The sequence below is a fragment of the Poeciliopsis prolifica genome, unplaced genomic scaffold (genome assembly GCF_027474105.1).
Source record: "Poeciliopsis prolifica strain line A6 unplaced genomic scaffold, Auburn_PproV2 SCAFFOLD002, whole genome shotgun sequence".
Taxonomy (NCBI): Eukaryota; Metazoa; Chordata; class Actinopteri; order Cyprinodontiformes; family Poeciliidae; genus Poeciliopsis; species Poeciliopsis prolifica.
This window is the reverse complement of record NW_026562377.1, coordinates 15535130-15551331: the sequence shown is the minus strand read 5'-3', so window position 1 is coordinate 15551331 and position 16202 is coordinate 15535130. Positions and strand designations below refer to the sequence as shown.

General features: G+C 36.9%; 1 protein-coding gene across 3 annotated transcripts in view; it reads right to left on the bottom strand.

Annotated features, from left to right (window-relative positions):
- agbl4 (AGBL carboxypeptidase 4) overlaps window positions 1-16202 on the bottom strand; it is a 292812-nt gene that overhangs the window by 140599 nt on the left and 136011 nt on the right. The gene's annotated exons all lie outside the window — the stretch shown is intronic.

Below are 16202 nucleotides of genomic sequence, written 5' to 3'. Positions count from 1 at the left end.
AACATCACAAACCCCACACTCAGAGGTGTTTCATTTGAATTTTATGTATCAAAACAGAACAAAATTGACAAGTGAAATCATATTTTGTTTTCAAAGTTGGAAATACAATATAAAAAAAGTGTAAATTGCATTTGTGTTAAGCCCCCTTTATACTTATACTTCTAAATCTGAGATTTGTTGGTGAACAGTAGTAAACAAAGACCACCACAAAAACCAGATAACAAGGTGTTAAGAGCAGGGTTAGGTCACAAAACAATATCCGAAGCTTTGATCACCTCATTGAGCACAACTCTATTTATCATCCTAAAACAGAAAGCATATCGCACAAAAACCTGGTTGTCCATATAAACAGAGCAGACCTTCCAGCAGGAAAATGAACCTACATACGATCAGATTTCTAACAAAATGATTTATAACAAAGCATGTATACATGTTAGAATGAACAACATTTAAATACAACTAAGAAAATAAAGCAAGGCTTCAAATCAGAATGTTCATTTTTGTTCCATTCACAAACATCATGAGTACATGCTCTAAAATCCTTATACATATCTGTGTAACAAAAGGTGATTTTCTAACTAGTGTCTCAGAGGGCAAAATCAAGGAGCATGCCACACTTTTCAGATTTTATTTTGAAAAATTTTTGAAAACTATGGATCCTGTTCTTTCTTCCTTGTGTCTGGCATGTCAAATGAAATAGGTTTATTAAAATAGTCCAAATTCAAAAGAAATACCTCGAGGTATTTATATAATTTATATACATAAATATATAGTCAATTTAATCAAATTATACAGACACTCAAATGTTACACGGAAAGTTGAGTGTCTTTGGGGTTTTTCACTTTGGGGATTTTTAGAGGAACATTTCAGTTTTAGCATGTGAGCACAAATGACAAGAGCATAAGACCAAGGTCTGATAGTGCGAAACAAAAATAATGCCTCGAGGGATTAATGCCAGTGGCTGAATCCTCTGGCTTGAAGCCATAAGGACTTATAGGAAACAACAACACTTGTGAGTTATGGACTTCTCTGTAACAAGGGAGATGAATTTTGCCCACCTGTGGAGACACCACAGCGCTAGCAGCTTCCACAAATCAGAAACAGTCGACTGATGAGACTGAAACTCGTGCACGTAAAAGACACTCACCTAATTTCAGCATCAAAACACCCAGAAGGTGTTCTTATATCAGGTGGCTGTGCCTTTTGTTAGAGGCACAGCGGAGAGCTGTTATCTCCAACCTTCGGTGTTAGCGCTGATATTCATGTATTGCTTGGGGAATTTCATTAGCTGATCTGTCACAGGATTGGCAGCTTTAGACCTCAATGAATTTCAAGGTGAGTTAGCCGAATCAGCTCGGTCAATATCAGATCATACCCGCAGCGCTTCACTTGAGTTTATATTATGCAGGTGACATAAAGTGCAACATTATTTCCATAAAACAGTGAGAACAGTGAGAGAAAATTTTGGAGGTTCATCTACCAAGAAACAATGTAGCAAAATCGCTATTAGTTTCTTCTGTTTATATATTTAATACAGAGATAATTGCTTTAAGTAAGTATCTGTTTGGATTCTACATTCTTGCTTTAATTTATTTGTGTGGTAAATATAGTTATCTAAAAATAATCTCCAAAGACATCTCTCTCTCCCTGTCCATATATAAATGTCTTTCTGTCGTCACAAAGACTTCCCTTCATTTTTCATCTATTTCTATAGCTTGAAAAATAGCTTTACAGGGGGAAAAAGGCTAAAACTCTAACTGTAGTCCACTTCATAACTTTCTTTTTGTCTTCTTTTAGCTGTTTCAATGTTGTCTTGCTGATGTGCTCCTGACCATTGTCCTGCTATATAACCCAAGTAAGCACTATAGGTTGAAGACTCTTTCTGGATTTCCTTGAAGCAAGCATAATTAATCTAGATCCGGAAGCAGCAAAGAAGGCCAAAATGGTACAACCATTATTGTATTCTTAATTTTGGTTTATGGTATTCTTATTTTATGCCAGATTTAATAGGACACAAAAAGATGGGCCTTGGCATTAATTTCTCCACTGTTGTTGAATTTCTTTAAGTAGATGTTTTGTTTGTTTTTTTCTTTTACTTTGTCGGCCTAAGTCATATTGTCAAACAGGTTCTATTCAAGTGTTTTCTTGATTCCCAAGGCTTCACAATACCCAGGACTGGGATAGTTAGTGAATTTGAACCTAAAATGTGGTTAATTTTATGTCTTTAGATTTATTATTGAGGACAGAATCAAATCACTATCATATTTTCTTTGACTGCTACAAATTAATCAGAATTTTAAACTCAAATAACATGTAATTTTCTACATGTATACTACATAAGATTAGGCAACAATTTTGGAAAATGAAGAAATGTTAAACGGGCCTCTTAGCACCTGGAAAGGATATAAATCTGAGATGGTGATTGAGCTCAATGCCTCCAAATGAGAAGAATGGTTTCAAGTTATCTTGGAAATCTTTAAAATGGAAAAACTGATACATTTTTAAGAATCCAAAAAGACAAATTCTATGTAATCTTTCAATTTCAGATTCCTCATTTTTATGATTGATTTTCCTCTCTGTAAGTGCTGTGGCTCATGTGTAAAGTTCTTTTTCGTGTTATTTTATTTTTGTTAATATTGCAACAAAACTAAAAAAAAAAAAAAAACGAGTGGAGAGTTTTGCACAAGATGTGATTGTAATGTCAATTTGCCATTTTTGAACAAATAAATAATTTCAGAAACATAGCTATTGAGGGTAGGTGATTCGTCCCCTTAAATAAAATCACAAGATTTATTTGTGTTACAGACCATCTTTGTTTGATTTTAAAAGTTGTTTGACCGAAAACATTTAAGAATGGAAAAAAAACAAAAAAACAAAAACAAAGGAACTCTAAAGAAGAGCTAATATGTTTCTCTCAACTCTCAAATCTGTCTCTCAGAACAAAATGTTCCTAAATACCCCAGTCATATCTATGATAAAAACATCTTCAGTCTAATTCACTTTACTTGGTCATAATGTTGTGCCCGATCTATGAATGAAAAATGAAACAATCTCATGCTGCATTCCCTTCTAAGAACAAGAATACAGACTCCCATTAAAACATGACTGAGGACTAGCCTCTAACTCAAACCCCTAATCTTTACCACACTGAATCTGATTGAAATTCCTGAGATGTACAGCATGCAAACATTCACATGGGATGCTTTTATCACCTCCAAGGAGGCACACTGAGAGGAAATTGGAAGAGGATTTACAGCAGCAGCTCTTGCTGGTATTCTCAGAGATAGTGACAATGAGGAAAATATCCAGAGAATAAATAAATCTAACTTGCTTTTCTGAAATATCTCTTCACTAACTCTCTATTGTAGTTTCCATGCACAAATTAGAGTTTCCGAAGCTATTGTTTATGCATGAATACATGCATATACTTAAAGTCATATCTCAATATGAATATAAATTGTTTTAAATGTTGCGTGTCATTTAAACTGTGACAAGAGTGGCACTGCCTGAATGTGCCAGTAGAGGGCCACACAATTAAGTGAGCGGTGACCTTTGGGATTGAAGCAGAGTGAAATCTTCAGAGAAAAAGCACTATATCCTAAAATATGGCAGAAAAATTAAATAAATATTACATTCGCCAAATCACTTTATATAAAACACAATGTTTAGTGGTGCACAACATATTAAATGCTGAAAAATAGAGGAAGATGCAATAGAAAACACTTGAAAGTACTTAAAGGTAACATCCTGTGATAAAGCAAGAGCCCAAACACTTCCCCATGGGGGGCTCACCTAGAGGAAACACGCTGAGCCCAATCCCCCATGTCCTGTGGGGGAGCAGGGCAATTAGCAGAGAGCAGATGATCATCGTGCCCTCACCACTTTGGCACCAAAGCTCCCCTACGGGGTAACCTGGCAGGTGCAAGTTTGTCTGGAACAAAGGAGGAGTACGGAGAAAGCACATACAAGAAACCATCAAAATAACACGGATGTGATGATCTCAGCGCTAAGCCCCCATGGGAGAGGAAGGGTACGCCGGGAGGAGATGAGCGAGCAGTGGGCCCTCTGCGTTAGCGTGTTTGAGCCAGTAGAAAGATGAGACCATCCACCTATAATTGTGTGATGCAGCATTTCCCAAAGTGCAACATTATACTCCCATTACATTATCGACAGCATGTGTGTGGACAAGTGTGTGGAATGGAACAGACAGACCGGCGCCAGACCAAGTCGTTATAATAACAGATAAGTGCACAGAGACAAAAGATGTATGCACAGACACATTAATACACTTACAGTTGGTTAGTAATCATGTGGTACACAACGGATCAGTGACCAAGTGGACCACTAATAATCTTTACATTTCTGATTCTCTAAGTCCATCCAGAAGGTGTACAAATATGGCAACTGTTGCTTTTGTCACTTTTGCGACATTGTTTTGAGTTTGACCTGTTTTAGCAACAAAGATAATTGATGCATACAGGATATGAGCAAAAGATGCAAGATGAGAACATCGTCTGATCTCACGATGAGTCAACCTTGCTACACAGACAGCTGATCTCAGATCAAGCAACATCACAGACGCTTACTGTAGAGTGTGCTTGGAGAATAGGCCAACGGAGAGATGAGATCATTCTGTTTAGAGAATTTACTCTGTGAAGGGAAATGCAACTCATACGAAACGCTCTGAAATCCTTTATTAAATTCTACACAGCGATGAGGTCACCTTTTGGACCATCTCGCTGATCAGACTGACTCTCTTGGGGAAAAATAACCACAAAGTAACTAACATAACAGGTAACATCAGCGAATAAATTACTGGGGACACTGCCTTTGATTGATTTCAGCTGATATTGTAAGCCTTGTCAACACAAGTAAACACTACCAACAACTTAATATAAAAGCTTAAATATGTCTACTTGTAGTTATGATGCAATGTAGACAGGCTGTAAAAAGTCTTCATGTTGAACTGAGAGTGTTCTTAATTTAAATTTGACAAAGAGTAATGGTATGGCTGCTGGCAGAAAAGACCTGCTGTAGCAGTCTGCATTACAGCAAATCTGAAGAAGCCTCTGACTGAAGACAGTATGTTTTGCCAAGACAGTCTGATGAAGAGGATGGTCAGAAGCGGTATGGATGAAAGAAAAAATAAAAAAACACAAATGTGTTTTGCTGTAAAGATGGTTTGTAGTTGTGTTGCAACCTGAAGTGTGAAATAAACTTCAGTGGAGTTTGAAAACAAAATATGTGTATAGGTTTATGTCTGGTTGAACGATGTGTGTGCCCAGTTGATTTTTTTTTTCTTTTTTGGGGGGTATTTTATTGTAAACCATAGGGGGCCCAGAAAATCTTTGGGAACCACTGGCTTAAGTTATCAACAAGTCACATGAAAACAGCACATTAACATATTGCTACATCATTAACGTTTTAGCTTATATCATCATGCACAGTAGCAATATTAATTTTCTTCCAGACTGTAGCGCTAGGGACATTGATGAGTTGAGTTAAATAAGATAACATATGTGCGGTGCTATTTTCTTGCAATTAATGAAGCTTATATGTTATCAGAATGAATCTGTACTAACAAGCACCTGCTCTTGAATAAGTGGAAATGGTATCAGGGGGAAAAAGTAAAATCCACTAACACATCTCTATTTAAAATAGATATCTAATTTCCTAAATTTTAAAGATTAATATGAAAGCACATCCCACATAATTTCTCTCAAAAGCCAAATTGAAAGCTCTTCCAAATTTCATTGTGTAATAAGCATTAAAACAGCATGGTGTGCCTGACACTGATCTGTAAAACAATACTCATTCACAGTCCCATTCCCCTCCTTCCCTCCTCCTGTGTCCTCCTCTCCCTCTGATCCTCCCTGAGGGCCCTGCACAAAGATGCCAGCCTGTCTGCCCACATTTCCCTTGGCTCAGAGGGAGCAGCTGGGGGCCTGGTTGCTCTGTCTGCTTCCATACTCCCCAGTATATCACGGATACACATGCACACACTTCACGTTCACAGCTTGCAGCAGGACCGGTGTCACCACATGAGTGCCAAGGGTAGCAGCACCCACTGGAGGGAAGGACGGAGGGAAAGGAGGAGGGAGGGGCGGGAAAAGGAGAAGCACGGATGGGCACTCGGCCTCTCAGACAGCCAGATGTTGCCAATTAACTTCTCCGGCCGCCACGGGGGCTGTGGGGAAAGAAGTCTGGCACCTGTACCATCCAATCCCCCGCCCAAAGACACCATTTCTTGTGTCTGAAGGTAGTAGAATTTATGTGTGCAGCCTGCACAGAAGATGAGTTCAGGGCCACATCTCTCTTAAGAGCTTGATTTTCAAATACAAAGACACCTGGTCCATGGTACACTAACTGCTTAACTGTTTTGACCTTTGCCTAAATTATCCTCAATTCGTTCCCTTTCAGTCTCAGGAGAGACTGAACAATAAGTCAATCTAAAATGGAGGAAAGGTATGAGAATGCGGTACAATGGTTAATCTTGTTAATCTGTTTAAACTCCTTTAAAGTACCTTGTATAAGAATTCTTGTTCCACATCTCATTACATCGCAACCATAAAATTCAACATATTTTGAGGGATAGACCAGCACAAAGTGGTGCAATAATATGAGGTGAAAAGAAAAGATTAATACTTTATGAAATGTGAAAGTTCTGGCATCCATTTACAAAATACTTTCAAAGTAAATACTATGTAGATCCAGCTTTTGCTGCAATAATTATTTTTAATTTGCACATCTAGACAGAAAACTGTGTCCATCTTCTATTCATACCATCTCTAGTTCAGTCAGATAGCATGATGAGTGTCCAAACACCCCTCTGAGCCCATAGAGTTAACACATGGTCACCTAAAGTATTGGCTCTATGTTCCACATGATTGCTGTGTCCTCTACATGACTTATTACAAACGAAACATTGTTTGGGATTTTAGAGTAAACGGTGGCTAAAAGAACTAATAGTCTCATTAAAGTTGCATGCATGTTGCACATGTAACAACATGTGTGTTCCACCTATTTTTACAAAGCTCTGTAAATGCCTTCTCAGTATCCTAATAAAAAGTTCCCGAACATTTCTAGGAATTCATGTCTCTACAACATAAATTTTACACTAAAGCTTACCGGCAGTTTCTATTGTAAAATTTAGGTTGCATTTATGTTCTATCAGAGGCGATTTGCACAACATCCAAGAATTTGTAAATATATATTTGTATCTACAAATATATATCTACAAACATCCAATAATTTGTAAATATATATTTGTATCTACAAATATATATTTACAAATTCTTGGATGTGTGTGCATGCTGTCAGGCTGTGTTTGTGATTATAATAGACAGGAGGAATTACAGGCTATTACAGAAGAGAGCCTGTGCCCGCAGCAGCCAGAGCTTTACTACCCTTAAAGGCTTATGGTTCTGGAAAAGGCAGCCTATTATTCCCGCCACAGCATACAGCTGCCTGCTGAATGTCAAAGATATAAATATATAAAACAAGCATGAATCTACACTGAGATATAGTAGTCCTATTTTACAGTTTCATTTGAAAACAAAGTGCTACCAGTTTGTGAAAGGAAAAAAAAAGAACAAAAAAAAAGACTTGGCTTCAAGGTTGAGAAACTGTTTTCTCAAAGGACAAATGACTATTTTCTATTATGCTGAAGTCCCAGTCGGCATAAAACAAGACAAAAAAGCATGAACAATTTAAAGAGAAATATATTAAATTTAGTATGCTGACAATCGAGCACTGGCACATACAGAGAAGTGAAAAAGTACTTGCCGTCTTAAAAAAAAAAAAAAACATTTTTTCTTTTGCCATTTGAACATTCAAATATTCACTCAATGCACAAGAAATGCAGTTGTAACATATTACTGTCAGGAAAATATTTACATAATGTTTCTGGAACAACTACAATAAAGTTTTTGTGTTAACTGGAAATAACCATTTAATTTGCTAAAAAGTTGTTGTTTTCCCTCTATTCAATGTAAAACTGTTTACATTTCCACATTGGAGGGGTGGAAATGTAAAAGTATTAATATTTTGTGCTTTTATATAAAGTGGAATAAAAAAAGTGTTTTGCTAAACTGTTTTTTTTGCAAGCCCCCCAACCACTTCTGGGTGGTCCAGAATAATAATGGATTACATTCCTCCGGACTTAGACTTGTGTCACTTCTGATCACTTTTATAAACTGTACACTTTTATTAATTATACATTAATTTTCACCTTTTAATGTATTCCTAATATTGTACAAAAAATAAAAAAATCTGTAGAATATGTCATTTTTTTTAAACGATTAAGTGATTAATCATCAGATAATCAAAAGCTTAATTAATTACTAAAATAATAATCAGTTGCAGAGTAACTGATAATTATCAGTTACTCTGGATAATAATACAAACTTTTCTGCATCTGGATCAGAGATTTTGTTTGACCCTTAGGAAACCAGGACTCTGACCATGGTGCTTATTGTGACTTTTCAAATTGAGTATCTGTTCAATGTTTGCATGTTCTGTTCTTTTTAATTTAAAAAGTAAATAATTTGTAGCTGTGATCAGAAGTTCAATGCAGATTCCAACTTTAGCCCTTTTTAATGGTCAAGTCTTTGCTAGTCAAAGCAACAGATAACATTCAAAACTTGTCTCGTACATTTTCTGTTTTCTACCAAATACCTCAAATTATTTAAAAAAATATTAAAATGGCACATTTTGCGAATGTGTATTGTCAAATAGACTGTAGGACTCTTAATCAACCTTCAACAAAAAAGGGAAAGGTGTCAATGAGAATATTCAATTGTAAATATGTGTTTTTAATCTATGTCCAAGGTTTATCATTGCACATCATTAGTGTTTGAGGAGCAGAACATTTGCTTTTATCTTACAACTCAACACCTTTCAAAGGCATTACTGCAGTTGGATTTCCAGCCTGAACAAAAAAAGAAAGCAAAATAAAACAAATAAACAGCACAAACACCCTCCCAAATATACAAATACACAACCCTGTCCGACTGATGGGCTTGTTCTCTCACTATTCTGAGTAACAGATGGCTTGTCACAGAGCTGAATGGGGAGAATATTTTAGTGCAGATTGAAAAAGACGAGAAAGGAGAGATGGAGAATTGAGAAAAAAGAGGTAGGAATTACTCTATTATACCTGAGAGGTAAATCATTTGATGTGCTGGAGATCAGAGAGTGGCATTTATATTCACACGCATTTTCATGTATGAGCAGGATTTACACAGTTTCTGTCTATGGCGGTAAACTTGATCTCTCTGTCTCACCCACACACACACGCACATACGCCCGCACACGCGCATCAGAAGCCAGCTATGAGAAAGGCTGAAAGGCTGGATCAATGCTAGACTCCAGTGATTAGTCTTAATTGAGGAAAAAGAGCCATGGGAACAAAGAAACATTACGACCTTTTCCCTGACTGAATGCCCTGCCGGCTAATAAGACACATTCGCATAATATCATACTGACAATAATCATCTGAGCACATCAAAATAACCTTCTCGTAGGAACGGTATGCAAATGGATAGCACAGAAAGAAAAACAAACCCTGCAGATAATTGACTATCCTTGCCATGTTTTTGAGCGTGAATGGCAATTTTCCCTCTCCTGACGAGTGTGCGCTGATTATTCTATCAGACAAAAAGAGGTCCACATGTGATGAAAAGATTGGCAGTGAATCACATCCTGGTGCTCTGGAATGACTCGTCTCTCAGAATCTCTCTCTCCCTTTCAACATCCTCTCCGTTTGTCTGTCTGCCTCTCTCTGTGTGTGTCAGAGTCTGACGGAGTCAAATACCACTTGTCAGGAGTGTGCTGTTTGGACTGACATGAGATAAGAACAGACCAACTAGACAGTTAGATGCTGCTGTTGGACTGAGGAATAAGCCTGTGATTTCAAAAATACTGAGCAGACATAATACTGAGCTCCACATTGTAGAAACACGGAACGGGAAATTAAACTCTAGAAGCATCCTGTGTTGTTTGACGCTGGGGAAATTCAGGCATAGCACCCAAAAAATCATAGTGTTAAAAAAAATATAAAAACAACAATAATAATATACTGTAGGAGATTTAAACACAGCAGATGTAGGCCATACAGGGTCACAGTCCATCTAAAGAAGTCAGGAGGCAGGGTTCATACTAGATAGGTCACCAGTCCACAGCATGGCAACACAAAGACACACGGGACAACCATGCACACTCTCATAGCTAAGGACAATTCAGAGGGACCGATTAACCTAACAGTCATGTTTTTGTACAGTGAGAAGAAGCTGGAATACCTTAAGAAAACCTACACATGCACAGTGAGAACCTGCAAACCACAAACAGAAACATTTTAGCTCTAGACGTTCTTGCTGCAAGGCAACAGTGCTTCATACTGCACCACAGTACAGACCATTTAGAAAACAATAGCACTACAAGTACTGTGTGGTTCAAGAAAAGAGACCCACTGTTATATTAAAGCATGTATAAAGGCTTGAACCTTTTAGAAAATCTAAAAAGTAGAAATAGAAAGTTGAAATGTTAAAAAGTTTCTTTTCCCTGTTTATCCAAACAGCTCCGTCAGGGACAGCTTATAACCTCTGAACAAAATCCCAACCCACAATTTAAACCTTTAAATAAGGCCACGAGGTAAAGAAAAACCCAATAATTGTACTTACAGCAAGACAACAATCTGCAGTGCTTTATAGGATGGACCTGAATAATTCAACGGAAAATCAAAGCATGGTTGCTGGCCCGCAGTGAGCAGCTATATCTAAACTTATTTTGTAAAACCTGAAGAGCCGACCAGTTAGACAGGTCTGAAAAGATAATCTCAATAAACTGAGACTGGTTAAATATGGTGGCTATATGAAGTGAGGGCAGCATAATTAGGATAATTAAAAACTAAATTGTATTCATTAAGTCATTTTGTTGATTTACTGCTGCAGTTACTGAAAATGTAATTAAAAAAAGAACAATTCCCTTACAAGTGGGTACAACATCATTTATTTTAAAAAAAAAAGTGCCTGGTACAAAATGTAACTGACAGATTAGTGATATGACTGGAGGAGGATCACTAAAACGAAATAAGGTTAACACATCACCCACCAGTCTCTGACTCTTTGTAGCTCAGAGAATAGACTTTAAAATCCTTCTGCCAGTTTCTAAAACCCTAAATTGCGTCACAGCGAAACACTTTAAAAAGCTGTTGTCTTTTCCAACATGGAAAAACAGCTTCAAGTTTCTAAGCTGGAATAAACTGTGAGAGAACTGTAAAAACTGCTGAAACACTGAGTTCCATTTTTTTAAAAAAGGGCAAAAAAACAAACATTTCTTTTGAGTTGCATTTGATTTTTAATAACTTTAACAGTTTTATTTTAGGCTTCATTACAATATTTAATTATGATTTTCAATGTTTCTGATGATGACATGTGATGAAATGTCATGTTTCTTGATTGTTGTTTTGTTTTCATCATTCATCTGTTGCTGACATGTGCAATATAGATAAACTCGCCTTGACTGCATAAAACATTGGACCTTAAATCTAAGCTGATACACCTACCAGTGGATGAAAATGACAACTGCTGGCTCAAATAAATACTTTGGTAAAAAAAAAAAATCAATCGAACTCAAGAGCTTAACAAAATTAAAAACACAAGCTGAACCTTAAGGTTTCTACTTTGTCCTTGATTTATGAGCTACCATGTCGTTGAATTGACCACCAATCTATTATGCTTGTATAACACAAGACGTTTATAGCTGTACAACCCAAACCTCTTTTTAAAATTTGTTCGCTATTGTATGGAAAGGTTTAAACATTTTTGTATTGCTCCTGAGCACACAGAGGCACAAAAAAAGGAAACATAGCGATATAGAGACCAACAGAGGTCTACAACTGCTTTCATTGTTTTGCTGATGCACTCCTTTCAATACACAGCTGGTGTGTAGACAAAGAGCTGTGCAGTGCTGCTGTACTCCCATGTAAGGGAACAAAAGCTTTAAAAAAGAGAAAATGTGGAGAAAGTAGATGTTGACCACCTACCCTTCATTTCCTCTCAAGGGCAACGAAGCAAACATCTTTGAAAACAACTTTTAAACATGATGTTGTGCTTTCTTTCAAAAACATCCAAAGGTCATAACATATTACACAGTGTGGCACGTCTGTATGGGAACTGATGAAAAACAAGAGAGGGCTGAAGTTTAGATTGTCTTGAAATGTTTCAGAAGTGAAAAAGAAAGATGTAAAGTAGTTAAAGTCTTGCATGACTGTGCACAGCTTTTTAATTTTCTCATATTTTGTGACATTACAACCATAAACATGTTGTTGAAAATTTGGGTGATAAACCAAAATTTGTGTATAAATGTGAACTTGATGTTAAATTATACATTGTTTTATTTATGTATTTACTTATTTTTGTTCTTGTTGCATAGAAATGTCAAAAGACCAACATAAATATCCAGCCCCTTGAATATTTTACAGAATCACGTGGTGTTTCTACCTACCTTGGAGTTGGAGTAATCTTTGAATTGGACCTCTGCTTGCATATTTAGATGTGTACTTTTGGAAGTCTCAAATACATCTATTGCAGACTTTAATAGTTTTTTTTTCCTGTGTTGTCCTGCATTCAGTTGCATCATCCCATCCACTCTGACTTGTTTCTCTATTCTTGCTTGCGCCATTTCACTAAGGGTATGGTATGCCTAGAAAAATGTGCTTAGTTTTTTGATGTACAAAGACTTTTACACATAGGCCAGAAAATTTATTTTCACCTCATCTGAAAAGAATACCTTCTTCTGCATTGTTGCTGTGTCTCTAGCTTGTGGCAACCATGACTTCCTAAGGCTTTCTTTCAACAGTGGTTTTCATACCACTCCTTCAAGAAGGCTAGATTTGTGGAGTGCAAGAAAAATAGTTATCCTGTCAGGTTCTCATTTTCAAAACTGCAGCGATATCTCCATCACAATGAATGCTGGGAGATGCAGTCTGATCAGTTAATTTGTGTCAACCCCAACTGATTCACAGAAAGGGACATTAACAAATCCATCCTATAAGTTCATGTTTTGGGACAATTAATGCTGTTAGTTGGCTTAAGCAATTTTCGTAGGATGATGTTAAATTCCAACCTCAGTTGCTGTTCCTTTAAATAAGACAAATATGAGTTATAGCTTATTAGTTTCAACTGAAGGTTGTTTAATCTTCTGCAAAAAACATTTTCAAAACCTCTTTCTGCTGCTGCTGCTCTAAAATAAGCTAAGGAATCAGCAATAAATAGGTGTATCTGAAGCTTAGCTGATGTTTAAACACAACATTCGTCACGCAGAAGCTATTGCAGGCCTGATGACGAATTGATACCTTATGAAGATGACATTCCCAAGAAATCAATTCCTGCTTTAATCAAATGGCAGTCTCTGAGAAATGAAAAGGGTTAATGTGATATCCACACACACGCACATGCATCCAGGTACTGCCTGAGTTTGTCACGTATTCCCGTTTTCAATTTGCTCAGCCACTTACACACAGAAAATTCAAAAAAAGAGAAAACCCCCCCCCCAAAAAAACAACATGCACTCACACACATACACAAAGCGATTATCACCGAAGGTATGTACGGCTGCTTGTAGCTGTTCCCATAGGGAAATAAGCTGTACAGCTTCTCCACTCTCATTTTTCATTGTCTGCTTGTGATGCCCCATGTGTGCACACTGACTTTCATTTAACCCCTCACCACACACGCTCACACACATTTTCCTGCATGTATCATGACAATCCATCCTCTATCTGTTTTTCTTATGCAAAAACATCCTGTTCTCAGTATTCATTTTAGGCTTTGCAAAGCAACATGGGAATAAAGGCGCTGTCCCTTTCAATATGCAGAAACACAATGACGATACTGTGATAGCCTATAACTTCTGCTCTTTCTTATATCTAGCATGGCTCAAAGAAAAGGTAAACAGCTCTAATAAGACAACATCCTTACGAGTCACAAATGAAGATTTAGGATGCCCCTAAGTACAAGAACATCTCACTAGTGAAAAATACCAGCAGAAGAGGATATATTAAGCTGGTGAAGAGTTATTCTTACTCAAGGACACCACAGCAAAATGAGCACATCATTGCACAAGTAGGATATCTGAAGCTCTTCAACCTTTTGACAAAACCACTCAGAGAAGCTCTCCATCTATTTATATCCTCCTGGCCTTTGGAAAAGGCAAGAAAGAAGGAAAATCAACTTCCCACCGCAATGCTTTGATTTCTTCTGTTTTATTTGTTAAGAAAATGTCGGAGAAAGCTGGTGAAAAGCTAGAAAATATGAAAAGAAAAAACAATAACTTCTTTTCAAATTATGAAAATGCAAAAACAAAAAGAAAAAAAAAACTGAAACAACATTTGAAAAAATACTATTTTGTTTTCTCTGTACTTTATTGCTTTTTGTCTCAGAAACATGTTTGGCATTGGCATTTCCTCAAGAAAGAGTTAATTACTTCAGGTGTCGAGTTGTGTGCTGTGGATACTCAGACAACTTGAGGTGGCTCCTGTACATCTTCCTGTTCTTCACAGGGAACAGCTGCCCCAACAACTAAAGGCAAAACCAAAATACTCATACCCCCTTGCAGATGTGCATTTATAGATATCCTCATTTATCCAAGAACTTTGTTTCAAGTGTTAAGATAATCAGGGATCTTCAAAACATTAAACAGTTTATAGGAATATTAATTTTTTAAGTGAGACTCTGGCTTGTTTTTCTTTTTACCAGAAAAAAAAATACATATACTATGTGACAGCATTTAAGCAACATTGAGATGCTGTCACTATTTTTGTTTGGGGCCGAGGTTACTGGTTCAGTAACAACTTTTAATTTCATCAATAATTTTATTGAAGTATTCTTGTTTCTTTTGTTTTATATTTCTTTTTGGGTCAAATTGATTTCCTGTTGACATTGGGCATGACCCATTTTATTTCTTAATTGCATTATTGTTGTCAGGTGCCAAGATTTTTAATGCTGTGGTTTTTTGGGGGTTATACGTTCACAAGTACATGTTCACAACACCTATTTGTGAATATTTAGAGAATTGTTGTGTTTTCTTCCTGTTTTTCAGTTATTTTACTTCAGTGGTTGATAAGTTTAATGTGACTCCGTCCCATTTTGCTCACAAAGTGCAATTGATCGTGGTGTGTTCATAAATCATCTACTGAAGTCTTTCTGTTACATAGTGTCAAACCTGGGTCACCAAACAGGCATCTTGTATAGCGCCACCACTTTGCCAGAAATGACACATATAGCTGTAAAAGCTGGTGGTGTATTGTTTTATGTTTGAATTTCCATCTTAATCATACTGTATTATGTGCGTCACTGGATCATCAACCCTCCATATTAAAGAGTTAAACATTAATCAGAAACGCTTCCAAAACAATTAAAGAATTATGGACAGACTCCCACAAAACTTACATCTGCACAAAACTTTGAAATCTCATTAATGTTAAGAAATATACAAGCTTAAGAAGCAGCTTAAGTAATTAAAAAAAAGAAAAACTAAATATATTCAAGTGAATGTACACTGATTTTGAGCCTGTTAAATCAAGTGCACTTCATTTACTCTGCTGCCCTTTCTCTGTCATCATGATGGGACTGTAAGCCAGTGTGTCTGCAGCTTGTGTGTGTGTCTTGATTGATGCCTCGCAGGGCAGTTGCGTGATTGAAACACCTCCTCACCATAAAGCTGTCGTGTGTGTGATGGAGTCACAGGGTCATTTTATGCATCACACCTGTCCCCCTTCCTCCCCACACTGTCACCCAATCAAATAGGAAAATGGGCATATTTGTTTTCCTGGCCTTGAGAGGGCTTGAGCAGCAGGGCTGTATTTTTCTGTTTGAGTGCATGTTGTGCACATTAAATTCTGAGTAAAAAACGCAGCTAAAGAAGGAGCAAAGAAGTAACCTCAGGCTGATAGACCAGACAGATGCAGAGAAGATATGATGGATGGCTTAACTGCTCAAGATCTACAACTGAAATAAATACTTTCCAGTCCCGTTGTATCATCTTTGTTACATTTTACAAAGTTCTCATTTCATGATGGTGGGAAACTGCACACTTTCCCAAATACTTTTCACTTCTTTCTTAATCATTTCCATATTATGGTACTTCATTCTGTACAATCAAATGAATAAAAAATTTACCACAAGAACCTGATGTGTACTTGT